Here is a 20670-nt window from a genome sequence, read left to right as displayed (position 1 = left end):
ATAGAAGTTCTCTATTTCATTAAAGATCCAATTTCCCCCCTTGATTTAGGTTTTAGTAGGTAAGTTATTCTTGGATATAAGTTCATAACTTTAACATTTTGGAATATGGTATTCCATGGTCTCCACTCCTTTAAAGTGATAGCTAGTAAATAGTGTGTGATCCTGGCTATGGCTCTTCAGTACTTGAATTCTTTTATTTTGACCACTTGTATTATTTTTACTTTGGTCTAAAGGTTCTAGATTTTGGCTATAATATTCCTGGGAGTTTCTATCTTGGAGTGTCTTTTTTTTAAAATTTGGATAGAGTTATCTTTTTTAACATGTCTTTGGTTTGTTTATTTTATATTATTATGATAATCTTGTTGTAAGAGTAAATATAAACCCCCCTCCCCCCACCAGAAAGATGAGAAACCTCAAGAATAGTGAGAGAGAGAACAGAAGGTGTACTTCTCAGATTCCAATGACTCTGTCTCTGGGATGAGTTATCTTCTTTAACATAAGTCCACCAGAGAAATTGCTTCAATATTTTCCCCACAGTTACTATTACTAGCTGTATTTCTCTCCACTCTCTTCCTTCCCATTCTCATTTATTCCATTCTCTCTCTCCTTTCACCCTGTCCCTGTGTGTTGTATCTGAGTACCCTCTCTCACAATCTTCCATCTCTTCTATCACCTACTCCCCCTTCCCCTCTCCTGTCCCCCTTATCCCATCCCTTTGATTTCTATACCCTATTAATTGTGTATGTAATTTCCTCTCTGAGCCATTTCTGATGAAAATGAAGGCTCACTCATCCCCCTTGCTTTCCCCCATTCCACTCCATTGAACAAACTTTTTCTTGACTCCTATGTGAAATATCCTAGCCCCTTCTTCCTCTCCTTTCTCTTCCTCCCAGTACTTTCCTTTATCATTCATTGACTCCATCTTATATTATACCATTATATTCAGTTCCTTCCTGTGCCTTTTCTATACATCCTCCTTCTAACTGCTCTTATGAATGAGAAAGTTTATATGAGTTATCAAGATCTTCTTCCCAAGCAGGAATACAAACATTGAACATCATTAAGTTCCTGATAATTAGTCCTCATCCACACCCTCTATGGTTCACCCGAGTCCTGTACTTGAAGATCAAACTTTCTGTTCAGTTCTGGTTGTTTCAACAGAAAGTTTTAAAGTCCCCCATTTCATTGAAAGTCCATCTTTTCCCCTAAAAGAGGATGTTCAGTTTTTCTGGGTAGTTGATTCTTGGTTGTAAACCAAGATCTTTTGCCTTCCAAAATATCATATTCCGAGCCCTACAAGCCTTCATGTAGATGCTGCCAGATACTGTGTAATCCTGACTATAGAGCCAAGGTAGTTGAATTGTTTGTTTCTGACAGCTTTTAGTATTTTCTCTTTGACTTGAGAGTTTTGGAGTTTGACTATAATATTCCTGGAAGTTTTTCTTTTGGGATCTCTTTCAGGAGGTGATCAGTGTATTCCTTCAATTTTTATTTTACCTTCTGCTTCTAGGATCTCAGGGCAATTTTGCTGTATTATTTCTTGAAAGATAAAGTCTAGGGTCTTTTCCTTTCAGGTAGCCTAATAATTTTTAAATCATTTCTTCTGGATCTAGTTTTGAAGTCAGTTGTTTTTCCAATGAGATATTTCACATTTTCTTCTAATTTTTGGTTCTTTTGGTATAGTTTTATTTATTTATTTTTCTTTTTTTAAGTTTTTTTTTTGCAAGGCAAATGGGGTTAAGTGGCTTGCCCAAGCCCACACAGCTAGGTAATTATTAAGTGTCTGAGACCAGATTTGAACCCAGGTACTCCTGACTCCAGGGCCGGTGCTTTATCCACTGTGCCACCTAGCCACCCTAGTTTTATTTCTTCCTGATTTCTTGCCAAGTTATCAGCTTCCTTTAGTTCCATTCTGCATTTGAAGGAGTTATTTTCTTCAGAGAGCTTTTTTATCTCCTTTTCCAGTTGGCCAATTCTGATTTTTAAGGCATCTTTCTCATTTGCCTTTTGTGTTGCTTTTTCCATTTGGCCTAAACTGGTTTTTAACACGTTATTTTCTTCAGGTTTTTTTTTTTGTATTTCTTTCACCAAGCTGCTGACTTGGTTTTCATGATTTATCTACATTGCTCTCATTTTTCCTCCCAATTTTCCTCTACCTCCCTTAATTGCTTTTCAATGTCTTTTTTGAGTGCATCCATAACCTGAGCCCATTTTCTATTTCTCTTGGAGGTTTTGGATATAGAAGCTTCAATTTTGTCATCTTCTGAATCTTCCATGGGACCAAAGCAATTTTCTATGATCACATTCTTTTTTTTCTGTTGTTTACTCATTTCCTTAGCCTATGACTGATTTCCTGCACTTCCAAGGCTTTGGGGATTTTTTGAGACAATCCACAAGAACCTTAATTCCTCCAAGGTCTTATGAGAGTCTCTGACTGCCCTCTTGCCTGTGCTCTGGGGGTAGATGATCTGTAGATCGTAGTGTGGGAAAAGAAGCAGAGTCCTGCCCTGGGGAGAACAGAGAGAGATCTCTTCAGTCTCCCTGACCCTCTTACTGTCTGTGGGATGGGAGCTCTGGATGTGCTGGGTTCCTCCACTGATTCTCTCTGAAGGTTCTCACTGCAGGGCTGCTCTGAGGCTGGCATTCCACTCTAGTGTGGCAAAGTTCTCTCACCACCCTTTCTAGCTGTCCCCAGTGAGCCCTGGGTCAAAGAGGTCTGGAAAGGGCCTCTTCTGCTATGGACCCAGGCACCCAGCCTGGCTGCCCACAGGCAGCCATTGCACTGCCTTGGAGTTTCTTTTGGGAGGTGACTGACAGAATCTGTTTCCACTTTGCCATCTGGTTCTAAGAAATCTGATTGATTGACTTTTAAGATTTCTTGAAATATGATGTCTAGGTTCTTTTTTTTGGTCATGGCTACCAGGTATTCCAGTGATTATTAAATTTTTTTCTTCATGATCTGTTTTCCAGATCTATTGCTTTTGCCATGAGTTATCTTACATTTTTTTCCAGTCTTTTGATGTTGTTTTAATATTTTTTGCCTTATGAGTCATTGATTTTTATTTGCTCCACTTTATTTTGCTTTAATCTTTTTTTATAAAAGAAGGATTTTATTTATTTTGAATTTTACAATTTTTCCCCTAATCTTGTTTCCCTCTCCCCACCCCCACCCCCCACAGAAGGCAGTCTGTTAGTCTTTAAATTGTTTCCATGGTATACATTGATCTAAGTTGAATTGCTCCAATTAATTTTCAAGGAGTTTCTTGCTTGGGTAAGGTTTTGAACCTCTTATACCAAATTGTTAATTCCCTTTCCAATTCTTGTATTATTTTTTCTTTTTTGGTTTTTTCAAGGCAATGATGTTAAGTGACTTGCCCAAGATCACACAGCTATGTAATTATTAAGTGTCTGAGACCGGATTTGAACTCAGGTACTCCAGACTACAGGGTTGGTGCTCTATCCACTGCGCCACCTAGCCGCCCCCTAAAAGACATATTCTAATTAGGGCTACCTAACAAAATATGGACAAAAGACAAACTTGGTTACCTGCCTAGGTAATAGAGTGTTTAGACTGGGCTTGAAAACAGTAAAATCTAGGTTCAAGTCTTGCCTTATTAACTGAGTATACAAAGTCCAATGTATGCAAATATATTCATAGGAGGAAATAAAGGACAAAGTGAGCATGTCTGAATAAACTGGTCTACAAATGTAATAGAATGAAACTATGCAGTAAAAGATGATAGATAATAATAATTTAAAGAAACATGGAAAGATTGATAGGGGTAATAACGACAAGGATAGGGAACAGATCTATGATTTCATTGATATAGGGAATTCCTGATTGAGGAAACTCCTTTTGTCAATGTAGGGCACACCTTCCCTTGTAATTTGTAATCTTATTATTGACTTACCCTATGTCATCACATCTAGTATGAACTGATGCAGAGTGAAGTAAACAGAACCAAAGAAACAATATGCACAATAATGACAATACTGTAATGGGGGGGGGGGGGGGGGATCACTTACAAGAGGCTGAACTCCGAACTGAAAAATCATTAAAGGTCCTAGAGAAAAATGAATTGTATTTCCCTCTTCTTAGCAGAGAGGTAAAGGGATCACTGGGGTGGAATGGTGGCAATGTCATCAGATGGGGCCACTGGGTCAGATGTTTTTGTTTGGTTCTTTTCTTGGTTACTAGATAGGATTGAATTTGGAAGTAGGGAGAGAGGATATTGCCAGAAAACTGTTAAATGGAAACAAAAAGGCTTCTATAAAACATAAAATATGGACCCCAAATGACCAAGAATCAGAAGAAAGTACAGCAAGCTCTCCCCCCAAAACTCCTCCAAACAGATCTCTAAAATAATACCAGACTGAGTCCTTATAAGAAAATCCTAGAAAAGAAAATCACGGTAAGACATTTTTTTCAATCCCATATTGATTTAGGGAGGCAAAGAGTTCTTTGGATCCAAAAATGGTGGTGGGTATGGTCAGAACTGTATTACATGTAAAATTCTAGTGCAGGGAAATGCCATGCACTAGGGCAAGACAAGGTCCCAAGCCACTTTGCTACTCCACAACCTCATGCAGAGTTCCACAATAGATACCTGTTGTCACTTTATCATTCCCCACCCAGTTCTGTATTACAGATCTAGGATGAACTGAAGAGGGGACCTGCTCTTAAGGATCATGGAATGCCAGGCTAAGGAATCACAGGAGCTCCCTGCTGTGTACAGAGAAAAGATAAATTCCAAAAGTAAATATCTGTGTGACTCAGAACCTCAGGAAGAGAGCAGGGGACCTTTGTCCCAACTTCAAGAATGAACCTTGCAAAGGAATAACTAGGGCAGAAATCCTAGACTACAGGAAAGTCTGCAGCTCTGTCACTCTGAACTGGTGACTGATAGTGGGTGAACTCAATAGCAATTTAGTATGCTCAGATTCAAACCTTGGTCAAGAACATGCAGAGTTCAAACCCAGAGGGCTAAGATCAGACTTTGCCTTGGATCAAAACACTTTGGAATAACTGAAAACTTACAGGTTTCTAGGCTTAACCATTCCTAAAAGCTTGCATTAATGTAACATCAATAACCCTAAAAAATCAGCAATAAAGTGGCGGCTAGGTGGCGTAGTGGATAGAACACTGGCCCTGGAGTCAGGAGTACCTGAGTTCAAATCTGGCCTCAGACATTTAATAATTACCTAGCTGTGTGGCCTTGGGCAAGCCACTTAACTCCATTTGTCTTTGTATACTTGGATTACTTAAGAGCTGTCTGGTTAAGCAATATAAATAGTTCAGTCACTTTCCCTATACAATTTTTTTCAATTTTGAAAAATATTTTCTTTCAATTACATGCAAAAATAATTTTAACCATTTTAAAAAAAGTTTTTAGGTTTTAATTCTCTGCTCCTTTCCAGAGATAGTAAACAATCTGATATAGCTCATCCATGTGCAATCATGTAAAATATTTCCATATTTGTCATTTTGGGTAAGAAAACTTGAACAAAAACCACAAAAATAAAATAAATAAATAATATGCTTTGGTTCATGTTCAGACAACACCAATTCTTTCTCTAGAAGTAGATAGTACTTTTCATCATGAATCTTTTGGGAATGTCTTCAGTTATTTTATTGCTGAGAAGAACTAAATCATTCACAGTTGTACAATATTTCTGTTACCATGTACGATGTTCTTCACTGTACAACAATTCATGTGAGTCTTTCTGGGTTTTTCTGAAGTCATCTGAAACTCATCATTTCTCATAGAACAAAAATATTCCATTAAAATCATATGCTATAACTTTTTCAGCCATTCCCTCAATTGATGGGCATTCCCTCAATTCCCAATTTCCAATTTCTTAGCTCCCTGAAAAAGAGCTGCTACAAATATTTATGTATAAATGGTTTTTTCCTTTCTTAAAAAAAATCTCTTTAGAATACAGATCAAAGAGTATGCACAATTTTATAGCATTTTGAGCTTAATTCTAAGTTGCTCTCCAGAAACACTGGATCAGTTCACAACTCCACTAAGAGTGCATTAGTGTTCCAACCCCACCCTCCAATATTTATCATTTTTTATTTTTGTTATTAATCAATTTGATGGATGTGAGGTGGTACCTCAGAGTTGTTTTAATTTCTCTAGTCAATTGTGATTTAAAGCATTTTTTCATTTGATTTGATTGCTTTGAGAATTATCTTTTGATAATTTATCAATTGGAAAATGACTCATATTCATATAAAATTATCACAATTCTTTATGAGATGCTTGCTGTAAAAAAATTCCCCCCAGTTTTCTGCTTGCCTTCTAATTTTGATTGCACTAATTTTATTTGTGCCTAAACTTTTTAGTTTAATGTAATCAAAATTATCCATTTTACATTTTGTAAAACTCTCTATACCTTCTTTGGTCCTAAATTCTTCCCTTATCCATAGATCTGACAGATATACTATTCTATGCTCCCCTAATTTATTTATATCACCCTGTATGACTAAATTATGTACCCATGTTGACCTCAACTTGGTATGTGATGTGAGATATTAATCTATGCCTCATTCTCATATAATTTTAAAATTATATTCAGAATGTTTTGAACCAAATCACAGATCTACCAGTCATGTGTGACTATGACTATTTCTTTTGTGTGTGTGTGACTATTTCTTTCTTACAATTCCTCTAACACATTTATTTCTATGTTTTCTAGTGTTTTTAATTGGAATGAGTATTATACTTTGCCAAATTTTGCAACTATTGAAATAATCATATGAATTTGGTTGTATTTGCTATTTGATGTGGTTAGTTATGTTGTTTGTTTTCCTAACATTTAACCAATCCTGCATTACTGGTATAAATCCCACCTATTACATCCCTTATGTAAGATTTTTTGTAATATATTGTTATAATCTCATTGTCAGTATTTTAAAATTTTTGCATCAATATTCATTAGGGAAATTAGTCTGTAATTATTTTTCTCTGTTTTTGCTCTCTCTGGTTTAGGTATCAAAAATATATTTATGGCATAAAAATAATTTGGGAGGACTCCGTTTCCTATTTTTTTCAAACAATTTATATAGTACTAGAATTAATTCTTTCTTAAATGTTTGGTAGAATTCACTTGTAAATCCATCTACTGAGGATTTTTTTTCTTAAGGAGCTCACTGATGGCTTCTTCAATTTTTTTTAATCTGGGCAATTTATATTTTTGTAAATATCCATTTTATTTAGATCATCAGTTTGGCATATAATTGCTTTAATTTCATCTTTACTGATGGTGCATTCACCCTTTTAATTTTTGACACTGATAATTTGGTTTTCTTCTTTTTAAAAATGTTTATCACATTTTTTGTTTTTTTTTGCAAGGCAATGGGGTTAAATGACTTTCCCAAGGTCACACAGCTAGGTAATTATTAAGTGTCTGTAGTTGCATTTGAACTCAGGTCCTCCTGACTCCAGGGCTGGAGTTCTATTCACTGCACCACCTAGCTGCCCTCATTCTTTTATTTTTAAATTTTGAGATCCAAATAGTTTTCCTTAATCTTGTCCTTTCCCCCAATAACTAAGAAGGTAGACAATACGATAGCAATTATACATATGAAATCACGTAAAATACATTTACATATTAGCCATATTGCAAGAAGGAGGAGGAGAAAATGAGAAAATTATACTTCAATTGTACTCAGAGTACATCAGTTCGCTCTGGAGGTAGATAACATTTTTTATCATAAGTTCTTTAGAATTCTCATGGATCTTGTATTGCTCAGAATAGTGAAGTCTTTCACAGTTGATCATCTTTGTTGTTGTTCATCCTTATTCCTTAAAGAGGACCAAGGACTTCAGGAGAGTAATGTCTTGACTTGCAAGTAAATTGGATTTAAGTGAGGCAAGGTTATGCAAAGTCATCAGTCTCATTCTCTTTTCCAGAGACTTGAGTTCAGTGGCAAGACATAAATTAGTACAACTGGAGGCAGATGCAGTAGGGAGACTATGGACTTCTTAAGTTCAGTTCTTTTCCAGTTTTCAGTTTGCAACATCCATTCAATGATTCAGTTATTTAAGGCTATTGTTGTTGTTATTTGTCTTTCATTTTTGAGGGTGACCAAGATCAGAAGAAGATGATTCTGTGACTTGAGAGTTTATTGGATTTGAGTGAGGGAGACTAGGTAAGAAATGAGGCAAAGAATGACCTCTTTTATCTAGTTAAGAAAAAAAATTGGGGGCGGCTCAGTGGCATAGTGGATAAAGCACTGGCCTTGGAGTCAGGAGTACCTGGGTTCAAATCTGATCTCAGACACTTAATAATGACCTAGCTGTGTGGCCTTGGGCAAGCCACTTAACCCCATTTGCCTTGCAAAAACCTAAAAAAATCAATCTGGAAGGGGAATATTCTCAAGGTTTCTGATCAGAACAGAAACAATTCCCATTTACTCTCATTCTGAGCTCATTAATGAGCCAAACAATGGCTCCCTCCCTCCCTTCCCTCTCTCTCCCCAGAAAGCAATCTAATACCGGCTTTACATTTATAACCATGCTAAACATAGATTTTTATTGAATATATTGTGAGAGAAGAATCAGATCCAAATGGAAGAAAGAAAATACTAAAGAGAAAAAATGACATAATACATAAGAAAGCTTTTAAAAATTGAAGATAATAAGCTTTGGGCTTCATTTAAATTCCACAGTTGCTTCTCTGGGTAACAGATGGTAGTTTCCATCATAAGTCTTTTAAAACTGTCTTTGATTATTGTACTGCTGAAATGAACAAGTACATCATGGTTGATCATCACTCAATGTTGTTTTTAGTATGTGTAATGTTCTTCTGGTTCTGCTCACTTCACTCAGCACTAATTAATGCAGGTCTTTGGAGGCTTTTCTGAAATACCTCCTCTCACTTCTTAGAGAACAATATTGTTCCAATCACATACATATACCACCATTCCCCAAATGATGGGCATCCCTTCAGTTTCCAATTCTTCGCTACTACAAAAAGAATTGTTATGAATATTTTTGTACACGTGGTACCATTTTCATGATCTTTTCAGGTTACAGACTCATATCAAAGGGTATGCACAATTTTGTTGCCCTTTGGACATAGTTCCAGCCTGCTCTCCAGAAAGGTTGGATGAGTTCACAGCTCCAGCAACAATGTATTAGTGTCCCAGATTTCCCACAACCCTTGCAACAATGATCATTGTAATAAGTAATGATTTAGAGCAATTTTTCATGACTATGGATTACTTTGATCTCCTCATCTGTAAATTGCCTTTGCATATCCTTTGACAATTTGTCAATTGGGGAATGTTTTTTTTTTTAATTTGACTCAGTTCTCTGTATATTTTTTTTTCAAGGCAATGGGGTTAAGTGGCTTGCCCAAGGCCACATGTCTAGGTAATTATTAAGTGTCTGAGGTCAGATTTGAACCCAGGTACTCCTGACTCCAAGGCCAGTGCTCTATCCACTGCATCACCTAGCTGCCCCGGTTCTCTGTATATTTTTAAAAATATTTTCTATGGACCTAAAATGTGCTAGCTATTATGCTAGGTACTGGGGATACTAACTCAAAAGCAAAACAGTCCTTTGTCCTCAAGAAGTTTATATTCCACTGGAGATAAAACAGGTGCAAAAAGAAGTATAATACAGAGTGGAGATTGAAGGAGGGCAAAGAAGAGCTCTAACTATAGGCATGTAGAAATGGTGTTGGTCTTCAAATGAGGAAGGGTTAGTTATTTAATACCATTACTAAAGGTAGGTGGGGAAGAACAGAGTTTATTTCACCTATCTAGTAGGATAACTAGAAAATTAGCCACAAATATCTGACTAGACTCACTGAAACTGCCCAGGTATCTCTAGCATCAGTTTATGATTTTAAAAAAAGATAAAAAATAATTTACATATAATATTTCACAAAATTACGTAGCAGAGGGGCAGCTAGATGGTGCAGTGGATAGAGCACTGGCCTTGGAGTCAGGAGTACCTGAGTTCAAATCTGGCCTCAGACACTTAATAATTACCTAGCCATGTGCCCTTGAGCAAGCCACTTAACCCCATTGCCTTGAAAAATCTAAAAAAAAAAATTATATAGCACAGTAAATAGAGTATTGGTTTAGAATAAGGAAAATTCATCTTTGTGAGTTCAAATCTGACTTCAGACACTTACTAGCTATATGACCCTGGACAAGTCACTTAGCTCTGTTGACCTCAATTTCCTCATCTATAAAATGATCTGGAAAAGGAAATGACAAATCAATCCAGTATCTTTGATAAGAGAACTCCAAATGGGGTCATGAAGAGTCAGATGTAACTGAAAAAACCAAACAACATCACAAATTGGACTTGTACCTCAGTCCAGATCCAAATCTAGAAAAATCTCCAGATATAGTTATTTAATTTCCTCACTTATACCCATCTCTGTTTTATGGAACCCAGAAGGAAGACACAATTTCATTATAACTTAGGTATATTTATTGTAAGATTGATTTAAAAAAAAAGGATTGATCATGAGCAAATAGCACCAGTCACCAAATCATTGACTGAGTTCACACATTTACTCTTTCCAGAGTAATATTGAAGAATTCCAATCTGGACTCTTCCCACTGGCAAAGAAGAGTTTTTCTGTCATAGATAAGGGAGAAGGGATGGTCTCACCCTATCCTTTTAGATGCAATGGAGGATTTCTATCCAAAGTATTGTGTCTCTAGAGCTCTCCAGGGTCCTGTGAACTAAACCCATGTATAACAACTACATGTATAACATTCCTCTGATGGTACTTGGTTGACCATCTCTCCTGCAGATGGCCAAGAAGACTCATTTTGACAAAGAACTTGAACATCATCCTTTATTACAGACCTTTTGAGCTAATTTCATGGCTAGATGACAGGATCCTTTCATTTATTTGAGAGATGTGTTAGTAGTGAGTATTTATTTCCTCTGCATCTTCTGAGATTCTAAAACACAAATCCATAGGTAGATCAAGTGTACCAGTAAGTATGGATGTAAATTCCTGGCATGTATTGGTTGAGTCCACTGAGATTTCTACTCAGGTCTCAATGTTCCCAACATGTTCGTGATTAAAATGCTTAAGCTGTGACAGGTCACCCACCTTGTGGACTAGCAAAGGTATATATTATGTTAAATTACATTATATTATATCATCTTTAGATTATTTCTGCCACCATTAACATTTCTTTAAATAGTTATTTTTCAAAGTTTCCAATTTGATCACAGACAGGGAAGTCATGTAAAAAAATACTTCTTCCATAATACATAAGTAACTGCAGAAGTTTTTTTGGAATCCTGATCAATTTTCTTCCAGAGGTTAAAAAATTAATGTATACCCATCTCCAAAGACTTCTTGGTATTTATATTCTAAGTCTAAAGCATGATTTGGTAGCACTTTTCTATGAATAAAATCTCCTCCTTCTTAGTGCCATATGCTGTTGTCTTGGACCAGGAAAGTCAATTTCTTATCAGTTCTAGGGTTCTCTCCTTATTTCAAGGTCATCTTGGAATGCCTTTGTGGCCATACAGAACAGCACCAACTGCTTCTTGATACCAGATGTGGGAACAGTTACAGTCTGCTATAGCAATCCATTGCCCAAATCCAATTCCTTCCACTGTCTTTTCAGTAAGGTGCCTGAAGAAAGTCCGAAAAATGGCAGCTGTTCATCAAAAGGGAAGTCCTAGAATTCCTCCTGTGATAAGAAATAGTTGCAAATAGTCCTTGAAGAATTCCAAGCCATCATGGATTATTCTAGGGACAATGGACAGGAACCTTGATAGGAAAGTACCAGATATGGGGACAGAAGACAGCATGGTTCATGTTCTAGTCCTTTCTCTACCACATAGTGTGCCTTGTATTATAACTCTGACATTCCTTATCAGTCATTTGATCTCACTGTCAGTCATTTAAGGACAGATGAGGTGAAGAGAGTTGGCAGAAGATTCACATACACTCCTGTCATATTCTGATGGAACCTCCAACTCTCAATTTCACTAACAATTGACTAAAACCCAGTTCACATAGATCTCCTTCACTCCTCCCTTCTATGGATCTGATCAGAGCTTCATAGTCACTTGGCTTTGGGGAAGAGCATCTACATCCATATACATCTCCCAAGGTTAATAGTATATACCTAATTCATGTTTGGCTAGTGGTGCTACTCATCTCTGGTGGGTAGCATCCAACTTGTCACTGCCAAACTATAAATAAGTAGATTGTTATCTGCAGTTAAGTGGCATGGTGGATAGGGCATCAGGACTGAAGCCAGAAAGACTCTTTGTTCTGAGTACAAATCCAGCTTTAGCCATTTACTAGTTATGTGGTACTGGGCAAATCACTTAACCCTGTTTGCCTCAATTCTTCATCTATAAAATGAACTGGAGAAGGTAATAATAAATCATTCCAGTATATTTGCCCGGAAAATCTCAGATGAGCTCACAAAAGAGTTGGACATGAGTGAAAAGACTGAATAACAAGATTATTGAAAATTGAAATTTGATATTTGAAATTAGTGCATATGTAATTTCTTAAATTTCTCAATGACTGTCCATTTCAAAGACAATAATTCAAGTTTATGTAATACAATTCTTCCTTAGCAGTCAATAAGTGTCTATTTGGTGCCAACTATCTTCCAGATAGTAATATTATTCATACTAATATGTACCAGTAAGTCATACAGCTGTTAAGTACAGTACTAGGCACTGGAGATTCGAAGAAAAAGTATAAGAAAGTTCCTATCAGAGAGGAGCTCACCATCTAATGGCAGAGACAACATGTAAACAAGGTATATACAGGATTCCTAATTAGAAATCAGTCAACAGAGGGAAGGCACTATAGTTAATCGAGATTGGGAAAAACTTCTCACTTGGAACTTTAAGGAAACCCAGGGAAGTCAGGAGGTGAAAATGGAGAGGAAGAGCATACCAGACAAGAGGAATTGCCAGTGAAAATTCCTGGAATCAAGAGATCATGTATTCTGATTAAGGAATAGCAAGAAGACCAATATTACTACATCAAAGAGTATATGAGCAGGTAAAAAATTTAAGAAGACAAGGAAGGTAAGCTTGGGGTAGGGTGTGGGAGCTAGGTTAGGCAAAGCTTTGAATGCCAAAGAGAGGATTTTATAGTTGATAGGGAGTCACTGGAGTTCATTTTATTTTAAGAAAGTCACCTTGATGGCTAAATAGAGAATGGACCAGAGGTAAAGAGAATTGTGAGCAGGCTATTGCAACAGTCTAGGTGTATGATGAGGATATCAGAAGAGAGAACAGGGAAGATTTAAGAGACCTTTACAGGGTAAAATCGATAAGCTTTAGCAATAGACAGGATATGATAGGAGAGAGGGATAATGATATTTGTCTTTGGGCAAATGCAATTAGTTTCTGATAATAATTATCTTGGTATAGGACTGACTGCACTGGAGACTTCTAGTGGAAACATCTGTATGCAAGACAACTGGTTTGCTTGGATCTGCAAAGAACCAAGTCTTTTTTTTTTCTCCAAGTCATTTGTGAATCCTGTGATTTCCAAATGGCTTCAGAGAATATAGGACAAATTGACTTTCCTTAACATTTTTTTGCTTTCAGTTCTCCTCGATCATGTATCCACTAGCTAGGTCATTTAAAGCTTCTTTATGCATATATATATATATATATATATATATATATATATATATATCTGTATCTATATAAACAGACATACACACACATATATATGTATATTTATATCATATCCATATATTTAATAGCCAATAAATCCTAGAGGAGAACTTATGTATTTGTTTTGTTGAGGCAATCAGGGTTAAGAGTCTGAGGCCAGATTTGAAATCAGGTCCTCTTGACTCTAGTACTGGGGCTATATCCACTGTGCCATCTAGCTGCCCCAAGACATTAAATCTTAAAGGTTCTTTGGATGACACCAATTGAGAAATATTTTTATCTTCTCTGAATCAGTGCTCACTCTTTTCTAAGATGCTATGCAACAACCCACTCAATATAAGCTCTAGTAGAATTGGCATTTCTCAATTGACAACTTCAGACCAGCATCCTCTAGAGATGATCCAACACATTTGGTCTTTTCTCATGCTACACCAGCATCTTTCCAAAGACAATGAGGTCTCTGGGGCTGGCTAGGTGGTGCAGTGGAAAGAGCACTGGCCCTGGAGTCAGGAAGACCTGAGTTCAAATTTGGCCTCAGACTCTTAATAATTGCCTAGCTTGGGCAAGTCACTTAACCCCATTGCCCTGCAAAACAAAACAAAACAAAGACAATGAGGTCATTGAGGTATGCCAATATTTCTAAGAGTTTTGTGTTTCCAAACACAAGTATTTTCTACTATAAAGTCAGTGAAAAGTGACAGGTACTTCAAGATGCCTTGGGTTATACACTTAAACTGGTAAAAATTCACTTTGGTGGATAAAAATTGACTTTTCTTTATCTTTCTCTGTCACAAAAATATGCTAGTATCCACTATATCATAATCACTATATCATAAACCCATCACTGAAAACCACTGTCAGATTAGGAAACAATACAGGACATCTTAAATTCTTGGTATACGGTATTAGATTACCTTTATTCTCTTATTCAGATTTCAAAATCCAGGAGTCTATGTATATTTTCATTTTTCAATTCTTTTGTATTACCACTATAGGTAATACAGAATAACAGCATTTATAATGGCACCATTGAGAGAAAAAAAAAGGAACAATACAGTTTAGGAAAAACCCCATCACATCAATTGTATCTGACAGTATATTTAATAGCCAGGTGGAATGGTTCCATAGACAACTGCTAAAGCAATCAAGATGAACATTTTCAGGATCTGGTTGACCACTGTACCTGACCCTATTGCAGAAATCATTCCAATGGAAATCAGTCTGCCCAGAGGCAAACCTGAATATGCCTGTCAATGCAACCAACATAATTGTTGCTTTGTAGTCCACTCTAGCAAGAGAAAATTATCTCTTCACCTGCCTTCAGCTGGTGTTTTTTGTAATGGTCCTGCTATAACCTCTGCTTCCGTTCTTCCCCTTTCCTGTCTTCCAAGTCTTTCTTTTGATTCTTCACAATGCTCACTCATTCAATGTCATATATAAACACTGGTGTTCCCCAAAGCTTTTCTTGGGACCCTCTTCTCTTTTCTCTCTATTGTCTCTCACTTGGTGATCTCATGAATTCAACAAACTGTGCAGATGATTCCCAGGTCTATAAATCCAGCCTTGGTCTCTCTTCAGACATCCAGTCCCACAAACTTTCTATTAGATGAAGAGGGAAGATATCTCACAGGCATCTTAAACCAAGCATGCCCCAAACTGACCTTATTATCTTTCCATTCAACCCATCCCTCTTCTGAACATCTCTAATGCTATCAAAGATACCACATCCTCCCAAACACCCAAGTGATAGCCTCAATTCTTCACTCCCTATAACCTCATATATATCCAAATCATCTGTTAAATCTTATCATTTCTAATTTTCATAAAATCTCTTATATATGTTCTCTTCTCACAGGATCACCACCCTCATTATCTCTAATTTGGATTATTACAGCAACCATTTAGTCTCTAGTCCCTCCTCACTTCAATCTATCCTCTATATATCTGTCAAAGTAACTTTTTTTTCTTTAAAAATCATTTACTTGGGGGCGGCTAGGTGGCATAGTGGATAAAGCACAGGCCTTGGAGTCAGGAATACCTGGGTTCAAATCCAGTCTCAGACATTTAATAATTACCTAGCTGTGTGGCCTTGGGCAAGCCATTTAACCCTGTTTGCCTTGCAAAAAAAAATCTAAAAATCATTTACTTATTATTAACATCCATTTTTTAATGAGTTTTAAATTCTCTCCCACCCTCTAGCTCTTCTCCTAGCCATTGAGAAAGCCAGCATGATACCCATAATACATGTGAAGTCATGCAAAACATTTCTATATTTGTTGCAAATATGTTATATATGTAGACATGTTGCAAAAAAATAAAGTGCAAAACGATATACTTCAATCTACATTCAGAATTTATCAGTTCTCTCATGAGTTCTTTGGAACTGTCTTGGAAAATTGCCTTAATTGGAGTAGCTAAGTCTTTCATAGCTAATTATCATTACAATATTGCTGTTACTATGATCAATGTTCTGGTTCTGTTCATTTCACAAAGTGACTTTTCTAAACTGCATATTTAACCATGTCATTCCCACAACTCATCATAAATCTCTAGGATCTCCTTATTTCTTCTACAACAAAATATAAACTATTGGCATTCAAAGTTCTCCATAACTCTGTTCCTTTCTTCATTTCAGTCTTCTTATACATTATATTTGCCTCTATCGTATGGTCTAGTCATTTTGACTTATGATGCACTATCTCTATTTCCATGATTTTGATAAGCTGACCTCCAGTGAGATTATCTTTTTTTCATCTGAACTTCTTAGAATCTTTGGATTTTTTCAAACCTCAGCTCAAAGGCCACATTTTTAAGATTTTTCTTGGTTCCCCTAGCTAGTAGAACCTTCCCCTTTTCAGATGACTACTTTCCTTATATTCTGTATATGTATATATATATATATATATATATATATTTATGTGTGTGTGTGTGTGTGTGTGTGTATACATATATATATTTATGGCAGCTTGTATCATAAATAATAATGACTCACATTTATAAAGCACTTACTATATGCTAGACATTGTGCCTGATCCTTTACAAATACTACCTCATTTGATCCACACAATAATCCTGGGAAGGAGGTACTATTTTTCTCACCATTTTAAAGATGAGGAAACTAAAGTAAACAGAGGTTGAGGTTCTTGCCTAGGATCACACAGCTAGTAAGGATTTAAATCTAGACTTTAATTCAAGATCTGTCTTGACTCCAGGACTTCACTTTCTTTTTCACTGTACCACCTAGCTATATTTTTATTTATGAGGTCTGTCTCAATAGAATGTAAGCTCCTTGAGATGAGGGAATGTTTTTGCTTTCATTTTGTATGCCTCAGACATTTACACAGGGACTGGGATATAGTATGTACTTGATAACTGATTGTTGATTGATTGATTCTTGGTTTGAGGTTGTTAGTAATCACCATACAACCCCCTGCATCTCCTCCAGCTTTTTTCATTTGTTTTAATAATGTCCTTATTTTTACAATCAGGGTCTATATCAAGGACTAAAAGATCTATTCATGTTTTTATAACCATTGCTCCTTATCATTTTTATAAAATAGACTGACTTCAATTTAATTCAAACTTTAGTTCAAATTGTATTCAGAAAATTAATAATGCAAAAGCAAATAACTGGGGCAGCTATGTGGAGCAATGGATAGAGCACTGGCCCTGGAGTCTGGAAGACCCAAGTTCAAATCTGGCCTCAGGCACTTAATAATTACCAAGCTTTGAGATCCTGGGTCTCACTTAACCCCACTTCCTTGCCAAAAAAAAAGAAAAGCAAATAATCAAACATGCAGACCCAGGTGGCAAAATTGATATGCAAATGTGAACAACAATAACTGAACAAAACACAGCAATATCAGCATATGTAAGACAAGCAGTACCAATCAATGAAATGGCATATGCAAATAAGCAGTAATATGATCAATAACACATACCTTCCAAGCAGTAGCTAAATAATTGCAGCCAGTACTATCTGAACCAAGGACAAAAGGCACTATACATTTGGAACATTCAGAACATTTGGACCATCTGGATTAGTCCAGAAACAAAATCCCTAAAGAAAAGACAAATAAAATCCTGGGCTGGAATTCCAAGGTTTCCTGAAAGGAGAAAAAAAATTGTAATCAAAATTAAAATTTAATTGGTATTATTAATATTCTCCCCATCACTTTCTTAAGTCTAGACAATCCACAAAAAAAATCAAGTCCTAATTTTTAGGACCTATGGGAAATTTCTCAATTTCTGAGATGTAAATGCTCACACTGAAAATGTAACAAATGGCTCTCCCAAGCTGGTTTGCATTGGTTTCATCATACCCCTGTCTTGTCCCCGGCCATTGATGAACAAGGCTAGTCCACAGCCAGTCCTTACAGTCATAATATAGTTATAATATTAGTCACAGTGTGGATGGCCCAAGGAACATTCATCATCATTACTCAGAGCACTGTTTGGGGGCTGGGAATGAACACAGAAAAAGGAAAGGTTCTTTCTTCTCTGAAATCATTCCCATGGAACTTGTATCCTATACAAGTTACCTCACTCAGTAGGATTAATTCGCTACCCATGAACTGCAGTTAAAGTTTATTTTTAAGTAATGAGTGGGATGAAGCAGAGTAAGGAGGCTGTACATAACTGTCACAGAGCTTCCTAAAGAAGAGAGCAACTGTAACAATAATTTGATTTATATGTTCAAGCCTACTTCCCCCCCCCCTTGATCTTCCAGAAGATCCCAGTTGGATGTTAAGGCCACTATTCCTCTCCCCATCAAAGAGCCCTAGGGCCTTTCCTGGCAGCCTCCACTCCTGAAGCCAGTGGATTACTTAGACCCATGGTGCTCATTCTTGAATTCTTAGTCTTAGGCTCCAGCACAAGACAAATATCAAGGCTGTGGCCATCGTGGTTTCCTATTTTTCAGTCATTTCATTACATTTTATAAACTGAAAGAACAGCATCGAGCATTAAACCTTTATATACATGATGCTTAATAAATATTTTTAGTTTTGACTTGATTTGATTTGATTCCAAAAAGGTTATGCTTCCCAGAAGTTCCTCCAACACTCCCACTTTTATTCACTGGTCTTTCTTTCACTTATAGCCCAGGATATATAAGGAAGTCCTGAATACAATTTCAATGTTGTATTCAATCCTCAAAGGATCCTTCTGTCATGTTGCTGTATGGACAAACAGAAATGTCCCACCTGGTACAGGACCCCCCCAGCATGGCAAGCCTGTAATCAAAGAAAGTGCTGTCCTCTATGAGCAAAGTCAAATAGTAATAGCTCAAAAGAAATGTGACATGAGCAAATTTAGAGATATCCCTACTCCAAATGTTCATATGGACTACTTTGTTGGACCTGTGAAAGAGCATTCCAAGTTTGAATTGGTCTGATCAGTCACAGTTAGACACACTGTTCTTTGTAATGATGTCATTTTGGTCCTCTTCCAGAACAGAGGACAACAACCCACTAACCAACCAACCAATCATTTGGGGATTTTACTCTAGTTTTTATCATCCCAATGTCAAGGATATCAAGGACAGAATTATCTTCTGCTATTCTCTCAGTCTTTTTAGTTTTAAAGTATAAATTAGAAACTTAATTATGATTCTTTCTCCTAGCCACATAGAAGATCAATTTAGAACTAGGATTCTATAAACTCTTTCATAGCAATTTAGTAACTTTTATTTATCCCAATAGCAGTTTAATAACTTTTATGTAACTCCATCCTGATTAGAGAATTTAAGGCACCTATCAGAAGAACAAAGTAGATGCTCCCTATATTCCAACTGGAAAGTCTATAGTCTAGGCTATCCTAACCCACTTGGTGATTTCCTAGATATTAGCCACTCATGCCCCAGGTTCTTCTATGGATTTAACCATCAAGGGCAATGAGATATGGAAACTATGGAAACTATTTGGAGGCTTTACTGTTGGTGGAGCTGTGAATTCATCCAACCTTTCTGGAAAGTAATCTGGAATTATGCCCAAAGGGCAATAAAAATGTGCATACCCCACTACTGGGTCTATACCCTGAAGCGATCATGAAAAGGGGTAAAAACATCACTTGTAAAAAATATTTATAGCAGCCCTGTTTGTGGTGACAAAGAATTGGAAATTGAGTGAATGTCCTTCAGTTGGGGAATGACTGAACATGTATGTGTATGCGATGGAACACTATTGTTCTATTAGAAACCAGGAGGGAATGGGAATTCAGAGAAGCCTGGAAGGATTTGCATGAACTGATGCTGAGCTAGATGAGCAGAACCAGAAAAACATTGTACACCCTAATAGCAACATAGGGGTGATGTTTAATCTTAATGGACTTGCTCATTTCATTAGTGCAATAATCAGGGACAATTTTAGGGTATTCACAATGGAGAATACCATCTGTATTCAAAGAAAGAAAAGATCATTACCTTCAATTTTTTTTAAAAAGTTGTCTTATGTACTACATCATTTTGCTATCTCTAATATTTTATTTTTTCCTCAAGAATGTCTTTTCTTTCAACACATTCAATCTTGATCAATGCATAGCATGGAAACAATGTAAAGATTATCAGACTGCCTTCTGTGGGGTGGAAAGGAATTCAAAACGTTTACAAAAAGTAAAACTAGCCAGATGAGCTGATTCTGATATTGTGAGGCCGCAGCTTTGGGCTAATTGTAGAATGAGAGCAGAGAATGAGCCTTCAGAAGTATGAAGAGGGGAGGGAAGAAAATGAACCCTCAGAAGTATGAAGAGACTCCTCCTTGACCTTGGCCTTCAACCCCAACTGCTTCTCGATCCTTTAGGCACAGTTCAGGTGGTGGTTGAGGAAGGATCAAGGAGGCAATGATGTCACTTTATTTTTGTCCCTGAGCTCATTGAGGTCAAGAACCAAAGTTTGAAATTTCTCTCTGTGCATGTTGCCCCCCTCCAGTTTTAGGGACATTGGAAAACTCCAAGATCTCCGAGAGGTGCCCAGTATCCAAACACAAACATTCCTAGAGTGAGCAGTTCTATGGGGAGAGCA

At 36.7% G+C, this 20670-nt stretch overlaps 1 long non-coding RNA gene across 3 annotated transcripts in view; it reads right to left on the bottom strand.

Annotated features, from left to right (window-relative positions):
* The window catches only part of LOC141506464 (uncharacterized), a 247160-nt gene that overhangs the window by 77488 nt on the left and 149002 nt on the right, over nt 1-20670 (bottom strand). For all 3 annotated transcript variants that reach the window (XR_012473895.1, XR_012473893.1, XR_012473894.1), the window contains one exon: nt 17594-17758. This is a non-coding gene — a long non-coding RNA (uncharacterized LOC141506464). The remainder of the gene's footprint in view (nt 1-17593; nt 17759-20670) is intronic.

Source organism: Macrotis lagotis, chromosome 1 (genome assembly GCF_037893015.1).
Source record: "Macrotis lagotis isolate mMagLag1 chromosome 1, bilby.v1.9.chrom.fasta, whole genome shotgun sequence".
In the NCBI taxonomy this organism is placed as follows: Eukaryota; Metazoa; Chordata; class Mammalia; order Peramelemorphia; family Peramelidae; genus Macrotis; species Macrotis lagotis.
The sequence above is the reverse complement of the archived record's forward strand: the minus strand, read 5'-3'. Positions and strand labels throughout refer to the sequence as shown.